Source organism: Balaenoptera physalus (assembly GCF_965194825.1).
Source record: "Balaenoptera physalus genome assembly, contig: HAP1_SCAFFOLD_1864, whole genome shotgun sequence".
NCBI classification, from domain to species: domain Eukaryota; kingdom Metazoa; phylum Chordata; class Mammalia; order Artiodactyla; family Balaenopteridae; genus Balaenoptera; species Balaenoptera physalus.
Window position 1 is genome coordinate 1 of NW_028124939.1, and position 11,203 is coordinate 11,203.

General features: G+C 43.5%; 1 long non-coding RNA gene across 1 annotated transcript; it reads right to left on the bottom strand.

Moving 5' to 3' along the window:
- Window positions 1-1,268: 1,268 nt before the first annotated feature.
- Window positions 1,269-10,594, bottom strand: LOC309654069. Its single transcript, XR_014259796.1, has 2 exons — window positions 10,403-10,594; window positions 1,269-1,402 (listed from the first exon to the last, which is right to left on the bottom strand). It is a non-coding gene; the product is annotated as an uncharacterized lncRNA (long non-coding RNA).
- Between the last annotated feature and the right edge of the window lie 609 nt (window positions 10,595-11,203).

Sequence of the window (11,203 nt, forward strand, 5' to 3'; positions counted from 1 at the left end):
GTTTTACATTTTTTTTTTTTTGGTACTATTCCTTGTAGTATTTTATACAAGCAGCAAATCTTAATTCATACCAGCTACACTTCAGGTGCTCAATATCCACATGTGACTAGTGACTATTGTATTGGGCAACACAGCCCTTGAGAGACACACTGTAGTAAGATTTGGGATGGATAAGAGAGCAGTCTTTTGTTTTTGTAAAGTAAGAACATGGTGAACATAAGCGAAGTGGTCAGAAAGGAAAATAGTCCTATCCATGCCCTCGTACAGCTGTGAAAGGTATCTTTCACCCCAGGGCCTATGCTGCACAGCTGTATGAAGTGGCCCTGGTGTACCTCAAGAGATAGAGGTACCCCACTTTGAAGATCATTATTTTAAGGTGAATTCTAGCTGCCAGGGTCTTTGGAAAATGATGCAATGATAATGAAATTATGCCGCCTTATCTTCTGGAGAAGACCTAGTCAACTATCCTCTAAAATTCTGGAGCAAGTAAAAAGAAAAAATTCATGAGACAATGATTAGCAAAAGATCTAGAAAGCCCTTGTTACTTTGTCAGCAATATCCTGGTATGACTTTTTTAAGTCATACCAAGTATGGTTGACAACCTACCTTATTGCAAGTGGAGAGTTTTTGGTAATAGTAGGGTGATGTTTTCTCCTCTGACTTTGATGGAGACAAGATGAGGTTATATGAAAATCATCAACCTAACATCAGATTACTCTAGGAGGTGAAGATTTCCTATGTTAGGGCACAGAAATGACTAAGAATCTCTTCCTTACCTCTATTTTCTTAGGAAACTTCTACAATTTGTCCCTCTAGCTCTTTCTAAATTCCAGTGTACAGTATGAATGTTGGGCTTCCTTTCCAAAGGAACCCAGATGCTTGTCCTAAAAGGTAAGTATAAAGAAGTACTCTATGATACTGTCTTAGTTGGCTTGGGCTGCCATGACAAAATACCATAGACTGGGTGGCTTAAACAACAGAAATTTATTTTCTCACAGTTCCGGAGATTGGGAAGTACAAGATCAAGGTGCTACCTGATTTGGTTTCTGCTGAGAGCTTTCTTCCTGGCTCTCAGATGGCTGCCTTCTGTGTCCTCCATGGTAGAGAGAGAAGTCTGGTGTCTCTTCCTTTTCTTATAAGGACACCAACCCTGTCAGATTAGGGCCCCACCTTTATGACCTCATTTAACCTTCATCACCTCCTCACAGGTCCTATCTCTAAATGTCTTAGTGAATTCAAGCTGCTGTAACAAACTACCATACACTGGATGGCTTAAACAACAGAAATTTATTTCTTACAGTTCTGGAGACTGGAAGTTCAAGAGCAGGGTGCCAGTACGGTTGAGTTCTGGTAAGGAAAGTTTTCTGATTTGTAGACTGCTGACTTCTCCTTATATCTGCACCTGGCAGAGAGCAGAGAGGAAGAGCAAACTTTCTTGTGACTCTTTTTTAAAAAATTAATAAATGTAATTTATTTTTGGTATTTATAATTTTTTACTGAAATATAATCAACTTACAATGTTTCAGGTGTACAGCAGTGATTCAGTTATATATATATATGTGTATATATATATATATTCTTTTTCAGATTATTTTCCATTATAGGTTACTACAAGATATTGAATATAGTTCCCTGTGCTATACAGTAGTCCTTGTTGTTTATGTATTCTATATATAGTAGTGTGTATCTTTTAATCCCAAATTCCTAATTTATCCATCCCCTCTCCTTTCCCCTTTGGTAAGTGTAAGTCTGTTCTCTGTGTCTGTGAATCCATTTCTGTTTTGTAAATAAGTTCAGTTGTATCATTTTTTAGATTCCATATATAAATGATATCATAGGATATTTGTCTTTCTCTCTCTGACTTACTTCACCTAGTATGATAATCTCTAGGTCCGTGTTGCTACAAACCATATTATTTCATTCTTTTTTATGGCTGAGTAGTATTCCATTGTATAAATATACTACCTCTTCTTCATCCATTCATCTGTCATTGGACATTTAGGTTGCTTCCATGTCTTGGCTATTGTAAATAGTGCTGCTATGAACATTGGGGTGAATGCATTTTTTTGATTTAGAGTTTTCATCTCTTCCAGATATATGCCCAGGAGTGGGATTGCTGGATCACATGGTAACTCTATTTTTAGTTTTTAAGGAACTTCCATACTGTTCTCCACAGTGGCTGCAGTAGTTTATTCCTACCAACAGTGCACAAGGGTTCCCTTTTGTCCACACCCTCTCCAGCATTTATTATTTGTAGACTTTTTGATGATGGCCATTCTGACTGGTGTGAGGTAATACCTCACTGCAGTTTTGATTTGCATTCCTCTAATTATTAGCGATGTTGAGCATCTTTTCATGTGCCTGCTGGCCATCTGTATGTCTTCTTTGGATAAATGTCTGTTTAGGTCTTCTGCCCATTTTTTAAAATAGATTTATTTATTTTTATTTATTTAGTTTTGGCTGTGTTGGGTCTTCGTTGCCGTGTGTGGGCTTTCTCTAGTTGAGGCGAGTGGGGGCTACTCTTCATTGCAGTGCATGTGCTCCTCATTGTGGTGGCTTCTCTTGTTGCAGAGCACGGCTCTAGGTGTGCAGGCTTCAGTATTTGTGGCACTCGGGTTCAGTAGTTGTGGCTCACAGGCTCTAGAGTACAGGTTCAGTAGTTGTGGTACATGGTCTTAGTTGCTCCGCGGCATGTGGGATCTTCCTGGACCAGGGCTTGAACCCATGTCCCCTGCACTGGCAGGCAGATTCTTAACCACTGCATCACTAGGGAAGTCCCTTCTGCCCATTTTTTGATTGGGTTGTTTGTTTTTTGATATTGAGCTGTATGAGCTGTTTGTATATTTTGGAGCTCAATCGCTTGTTGGTTGCATCATTTCCAAATATTTTCTCCCAGTCTGTAGGTTGTCTTTTCATTTTGTTTATGATTTCCTTTGCTGTGAAAAAGCTTTTAAGTTTAATTAGGTCCCATTTGTTTATTTTTGGTTTTGTTTCCATTACTCTAGGAGACAGACCCAAAAATATATTGCTGCGATTTATGTCAAAGAGTGTTATGCTTATATTTTCCTCTAGCAGTTCCTGTACTCCAAAAACTATACGATGAAGATGACACAAACAGATGGAAAGATATACCGTGTTCTTGGATTGGAAGAATCAATATTGTTGAAATGACCATACTACCCAAAGTAATCTAAAGGTTCAATGCAAACCCTATCAATTTACCAATGGCGTTCTTCACATAACTGGAACAAAAAAATTTTAACTGTGTGTGGAAACAGAAAAGAAACTAAAGAGCCAAAACAATCTTGAGAAAGAAGAACAGAGCTGGAGGAATCACGTGCCCTGACTTCAGACTATACTCTAAAGCTACAGTAATCAAAACAGTATGGTACAAAAAAACAGACACATAGATCAATGGAATAGGATAGAAAGCCCAGAAATAAACCCATGCACTTATGGTCAATTAATCTATGACAACGGAGGCAAGAATATACAATGGAGGAAAGACAGTCTCTTCAATAAATGGTGCTGGGAAAACTGGACAGCTACATGTAAAAGAATGAAATCAGAACATTCTCTAACACCATACACAAAAATAACTCAAAATGGATTAAAGACCTAAATGCAAGACCAGATACTCTTGTGACTCTTATAAGGTACTAATCTCATTCATGAGGACTCCACCCTCCTGACTCATTTGATCCTAATTACCTCCCAATGGCCCCACCTCCTAATACCACCGCATTTGAGTATAGGGTTTCAACACATGAATTTTGGGAGGACACAAATATTCAACTCATATCACCAAATATAGTTACATTGGGGGTTAGGGTCTCAACATATAAATTTGGAGGGGCCATGATTCAGTCCATAGCAGATATTAAGGCACTAAGGGTATGGAATTCCATTTTAGAAGCTCTTCAAATAATTTAAGATAATCAGCTGCCTGAATTATTTGTTTAGGATGAAATTCTGTTTAGCTGGAGGCAAAAGACTCATTTAATATTTTCCAGAATTCCAAGTCTTTTTATAACATCATCCTCTGTCGTCTCCTTATGTATGAAATGGTTTGAATTTCATGATAAAATTTCATGATGACACACTTCTCCCAAGAAAAACTCTTGTGGACAATTTTGGGGGTTTTTAGGTAAACTATTACTAGTGCAAGATATTTTTTAATGAACTATTTCTAATTTTTTCCCTGTAAAGTTATTTCTTCTAGTCTCAGAACTGCAAAGACATAGTAGCTCCCACCCCCAAAGTCCTATTTAAAAATAATGAGCATTCTACAATCAAGAGACATGCTGAAAAGGGGGGGGGGTGTCTTTCAAATAAATACACAGGTATTCCTAGAGTAGTTAATTTTTAAGTGAAACAAGTGATACTTCCTGCCAAGCATGAGTATAGTACATGAACCTGTGAAACTAGAATAAACTAAAAAGTACCTGTGACTACTTTCGAAACTGATGTACGGAATACACTTGTAGTCTATTTTTTATAGCTGTGACATTGGGAAATTCCATAGAGTAAAAATATAGGGTGTTTTAACTTTGCTGTAAAATACGAGTTTTTGGTATTGAAGAGGGAGATATGCATCCAACTTGTACTAAGTTCCTTATAGAGAATTTAAAAAATCAATCATTCCAACAAATAAAAACTGTAATGGCTCAGTAGTATTCTTCATGAACAGTTACTGTAAATAAGGGCTGAAGTATTCAAAGAAAAGGAGCTCAGAATCTTTCATGCATTAACTATTCTAGGCAAGACCATTGAAGAAGTAATATCAGTTTGAGATGGTTCAAAATATGTTACCAAGTCTAAGGACTTACACATTATTATATCACAATTTTACTTTTAGTTATCTAATTTAGGAATGTTTGATTCTAAGAAGAAGCTGGAAACTAACTGGAATTGTCTCTAGCAATGTTATTATATAGGCTTTTACTTAGGCTTATAGATTTTTCTGCTATTTTTTATTCATCTTGACATAACAATAGGCTAACTGTAATTATATCACAGTCCATGGGCTTATGTTTCACAACTCCCTCTTAGAAACTCTGATTTAGTTTGTGACTTATTTAGTTTACACACTTGTTCTCTAATAATTTAGTTCTGTAATGCTGGTTAAAAAATTTTTGGACATTCCCAATATGCACATATACATTAAAAATACACACACATACCTCTGTGTTTATGTACTATGTATACAATAAAACACATACACAATAGCAATTTTAAAGGATTAAAGATGAAATAATTAAATTTAAATCTTTCTATTGAAGTACAAAATAAGACCATAATTTGACATTCTTCCTTATTTTGGAAAGTCTTGGTTTATCATTTTGTGACATGGTGATTTGAGTTTGATTTCTTTCTAATATAATAGACTTTGGGGGGGAATAGTTTTAGATTTATAGAAAAATGGATATGATAGTACAGAGCTCCTATATACCCTGTACCCAATTTCTCCTATTACTAATATCTTACATTAGTATGGTATATTTATTACTTAATGAGCCAATTTTGATCCATTATTGTTAACTAAAGTCCATAGTTTATTCATACTTCTTTTGTTTAACCTAATGTCTTTTTCTGTTCCAGGACCCCATCCAGAATACCACATTACATTTAGCTGTCATGTCTCCTTAGGCTCCTCTTGAGTGATAGTTTCTCAGACTTTTCTTGTTTTTGGTGGCCTTGACAGTTTTGAAGAGAACTGGTGAAGTAATTTTTAGGATGCCCCTCTAATGGAGTTTGCAATTTGTCTGGTGTTCCTCTCATTAGACTGGGGTTATGGGTGTTTGGAAGATCACAGAGGTGCGGTGCCCTTTGCATCCGATCACATCAAGGTTACATACCATCAGTATGATTGATCACTGAGCTCAGGTCGCATTGTAACCTGGCCCATGGGTAAGTATTCATTTCTGCTAAGGTCCGTCAGCAAGCCAAAACTTGTTTCTCACAAGGAGAGTAGTTATCTTCACAGGATGGCAGGGCTTTGCTACAAAATCCTAAAGGTTTGCATTGTGATTCACTTATATGTACTTGCCAAAGACTCCAAATATCTCTATCTGCCACTTCAAGCATCACTGGGTCAACTGAATCATATGACCCAAGTGGAAAAGTAACTTGCACAGCAGCCTGGACCGTTGCAGAGACTTCTCTTCGCTCACTTGGTGTTATGCCTCTTTTTTTTTAACAGTAGGAGGGGCCAGATGTAACAACTTATCCTTCACTTAGAAGTGATATCTTGATATACTCAACTCCAAGGGACCCCTAGAAATTTCACTGAGGTAGAAGGCCTCTGAATTGGGGGGGGATTTACTTCCCATCCTCTGACATGCAAATATCTTACCAATATGTGTACAGTAATTGGTACTTCCTGTCTACCAGGACTAATCAGCATATCATCATCAACGTAATAGACCAGTGTGATGTTCTGTGGAAGGGGAAGGGGATTTAGTCTCTGCAGACTAAATCATGACATAGGGCTGGAGGGTTGATATAACCTGTGGTGGGACAGTGAAGGTGTGCTGCTGACCTTGCCAGTTGACTCCTTCCGGTGGTCTTTTTCAACACATATAAAGGAAAAAGCATTTGCCAGATCAATAGCTGCACACCAGGTACTGGGAAATGTGTTGATTTGCTCAAGCAATGAAACCACATCTGGTTTAGCAGTGCAACAGGGATCATTACATAACCGGATTTACAAAAATCCAGTCATGCTCCAAGATCCATCTGTCTTCTGCACATGCCAAATAGGTGAGTTGAAAAGGGATGTGATGCATATCACAACCTTTGCAACTTTCAAGTTCTTGATAGTGGTACTAATCTTTGCAATCCCTCCAAAAATGTGGTATTGTTTTGGTTTACATTTTTATAGGTAGCAACAGTTCTAGTGGCTTCTATTTGTCCTTTCCTACAGTAACAGCCTTCACTCTACAGGTCAGGGGACCATTGTGGGGATCCTGCCAGCTGCTGAGCATGTCCATTTTTTATGCATTCTGGAACTGGGGAAATAACCACAGGATGTGTTCAGAGACCCACTGGGCCTAACATAAGATGAACCTGAGCTAAAATTCCACTGATAATTTGACCTTCACAAGCCCCTACTCTGATAGGTAGATACAGTGATATTTTGGGTTTCCATGAATTAGGTCAAACCCACTGTCTACTAAGCCCCAAAAGTCTGGTTATTTCCTTTCCCCCAATGCACAGTCACTCTTGTTGATGGCTATAGGACCCTGTGGGGTAGGCTGGGGAAAAAATTAACACTATACATTTTTGGCACTGAAGTAGGGTCCTTCCTCAAGAAGACCTGGCCTCCCCTTCATTCAGAGTTCTGGGTATGTAAATTGGCTCAAGCCTGGGAACTGATTGAGGGGCTGTGACTTTCTGTTTTGGTGACACAAGTTAGGGTTTCTGTTCATAGACCTGGAACTCTTCTGCTTATATATTTTTTGGCTGCGCTGGGATTTTAGTTCCCTGACTAGGGATTAAACCAGGGCCCTCGGCAGTGAGAGCACTGAGTACCACCAGGGAGTTCCCAGAACTCTTCTGCTTATAAAGACCAAGTAAGAATTTAGTAATTATCCATCTATTTCTTTTCTAGGGACACCATGAGCAACTAGCCGATACCATAGGTCTTTGCGAGTCAGATAATTCTGATAACTGCTTTGGCTCAGCTGTCCGTTACAGCAACCACACTGGTCCCTACCTGCCACCCTGAGATCCCATCATCACCACTGCATTTAAGAATCTGTTTGATGATAACAGATTCCATTGTAAGATACATCTGAATACAGAGAGGAGCAATTGCAGATCTCTTCAAGGTGCTGGGACTCACTTCACAAATTACTTCTCATAGTCATGTTGAAGGGGAATGTCCTCTGGACCCTCCTGAGGTGGGTGAGAAAGTCTTACATGATAAATCAACTCTAAGATTCCCATCTTCCCAAGACTTTGGAGATCTTCCTCTACAGTATCCTAGGCAGTTCTGGCACTTCAACTTCATTTAGTGTAGACACTTTTGGGTGGAAGGAAGTCAGTGATCAATGGTGTTTTTGCCAGTTTCTTCTCACAGTGAGTCCACTGGGCTCTGAAAGCCATCTTGTGGTTATTTTCTTAGTTCCACAGGTACAACTGGAAGAGACATACTCAGCAAACAATCAAACAAACTTAATCTTTTTCTAACCCTTTGAGGTAAAATGTATCTGCTTTGTAGGCTCTTATCAATAAATTCAGCCTGATAGTATTTTACAAGCCTTCATCTTTATCCCTGTATTAGTTTCCTAGGGTGGTTACTGCAAAGTACTACAAACCGAGAGGCTTAAAACAACAGCAATTTATTCTCACAGTTCTTGAGAGGAGATATCTGAACTCAAGTTGTCAGCAGGGCCATGCTTCTCCTGAAGGCTCTTTGGAATAACCTTTGTCTTTTCCTAGCTACCAGCAGCTCCTGGCATTTCTTGGCTTCTAGCTACATCACCCCAATCTCTGCCTCCATCTTCACATATCCTAATTCCTTCTGTGTTTATATATGTCTGCATCCTCTCTTCTTAAATAAGGATACCAGACATTGGATTTAGGACCCACTCTAATCCAGCAGGACCTCATTTTACCTGATTACATCTTCAAAGATTATTTCCAAATAAGGTCACATTGCATTTCCAGTTGGAGAATGAATTTTAGGGGACACTAGTCATCCCACTATAATCCCACACCCTTAACATCCATACAAAATTCGACTGCATATTCTTTTGTATGCTCTGAATTTTTTTAGCATGTGTATTTTACTTTTTCAAATAAAATTAAAGTGGAAAACCCGCCACAGTTCTTTGCCATAAAATGCAAGTATTCTTTCCAGCCAGTTTCTCCCTTTGATGCCCATTACTACATAGTCTCCCTATATTGGTTTCCCTGTCCCTTTTCCAACCTTTTCTCTAACTGCAGACAAAATGACCTTTTAAAATAATCTCCTTCCGATCTTTCAAGGAGGATCAAACACAAGGTTTCCCGTTAGCTGAAGGAGGCTTTTCAAGATCTGGTCTCCAGTACCCTTCTTCCAGGTTCATCTTTCAATAAAACCCCATTATGAACCCATTTTACCCCAGAACCCCTTGTAGGTTTCCGAACTGCCCAAGCCATTCCCTTCCTCCATACTTTGGCCCTGTGCTCTTTGCCCCCTGCACCCATGACTGCTGCTCATCTTTAGCAGCTACTCTGCTATTCCCTCCCTGGACAGGAAACATTTTTGTCTTCTCATCTTTGAAGTCTGTTAATATTTTCCCTTTGCTCTTGCTCCTTCTCAATCAAATTTCCTATTTGGTTTTTTTTTAATAGATTTATTTAATTAATTAATTTATTTATTTTTGCTGCGTTGGGTCTTCGTCGCTGCAGACTTTCCCTAGCTGCGGTGAGCGGGGGCCACTCTTTGTTGTGGTGCATGGACTTCTCACTGCAGCAGCCTCTGTCGTTGCAGAGCATGGGCTCCGGACTTTGGTAGTTATGGCACGAGGGCTCAATAGTTGTGGCTCGCAGGCTCTAGGGCACAGCCTCAGCAGTTGTGGCACGCGGGCTCAGTAGTTGTGGCACACGGGCTCAGTAGTTGTGGCTTGCGGGCTCTAGAGCGCAGCCTCAGCAGTTGTGGCATGCGGGCTCAGTAGCTGTGGCTCGCGGGCTCTAGAGTGCAGGCTCAGCAGTTGTGGCACGTGGGCTCAGTAGTTGTGGCCTGCAGGCTCTAGAGTGCAGGCTCAGTAGTTGTGGCATGTGGGCTCAGTAGTTGTGGCTTGCAGGCTCTTGAGCACAGGCTCAGTAGTTGTGGCTCGCGGGCTCTAGAGCGCAGGCTCAGTAGTTGTGGCTCGTGGGCTCTAGAGTGCAGGCTCAGCAGTTGTGGCAGGTGGCTCAGTAGTTGTGGAGCACGGGCTTAGTTCCTCAGCAGCATGTGGGATCTTCCCAGACCAGGGCTCTAACCCATGTCCCCCGCATTGGCAGACAGATTCCTAACCACTGCGCCACCAGGGAAGCCCCCCAAATTTCCTATTTGAAAGAATGTAGTCCAACAACACACACACACAAGCAGCTACGCTGGCCCACCGGCTGGGTAGGACCGTGTCCCCCTTCTCACGGAGGGGATGGTTGTTAACTCAGCTCTGGAGCGACAAGCGCGGCACCACGCCGAAGGCCAGAGCCCGCCGGGCTCCAGGCTCAGGGCAGGTGGTGACGGCATCGCCCCTGGGAGGCCGGGGAAGCCGCACATCACCCACTCGGACCACATCCCTCGCTCTACAGCCGAGGAAACTCCTCCGGCGGAGGGCGAGGCTCCGAAGCCCAGAGCGACACTGTAAGGCGCCCAAACATGTTAGTGCCCTTCACGCCCCAGGCCGGCCCTCTTCCTCCTCACCGAGGCCGAGTCCCGCCACTTGTCCAGCGCTTTCTCTCTCTCACGCCCGGGTACGCGAGGACGAACAGCTACCGCGAGCCTGAGGTCAATGACCGCGCGCGGGGAACTCTGGGGCGGGCCGGCGGCGCGCGGGGGTGGAGCACTCGCCATAGCGCTTCGCGTGGGCGGTCCTCTCGGGCTGCTCGGCCCGCGCAGGCGCATGCGCGTGCGCATGCGCGTGCGCAGGCGCTGCGCAGGCGCTGCGCAGGCGCGTGCGCAGGCGCAGGCGCAGGCGCAGGCGCAGGCGCAGGCGCAGGCGCAGGCGCAGGCGCAGGCGCAGGCTCCGCGTCGCAGGACTCCCGGCCGTCGCGGGCCGCGCCCACTCGTCGCGGGTCAGAGGCCGCGGGGCGGGCGGTGGTGACGCGCGCGGAAGCGTCCTGTGCGCCGTCGGTAGCCGGCAGGCAGCAGCGCTGCAGTGGCGGCCACTGCCGGGTGCCCCGACGGGAGGGGCTCCGGATCGCTGGGAGGCGGCCGAACCCCTGCGGCCCCGCCGCCGGCGGAGGCCCCATGAGTCGGGGGACGATGCTTCAGCCCGGAGCGTGGCCGGGGGAGAGCTGTGCTGAGAAGCCGGCGGGGGAGGCGGGGGCCGCGGCGCTGGAGGGCGAGAAAGCGGTGGCCGGGGGGCAGCCGCGAGCCGTGGTGCGGTGCCCGGCTGAGCAGTGAGTGCGGGTCGCGGGGCGGGGACGGCGGGGCGGCGTGGGGCCCCAGGCTCGGCACCCACGGGCGGGCGTGGAGTGGGGTGGGGTGGGCGGAGCAGGAGCC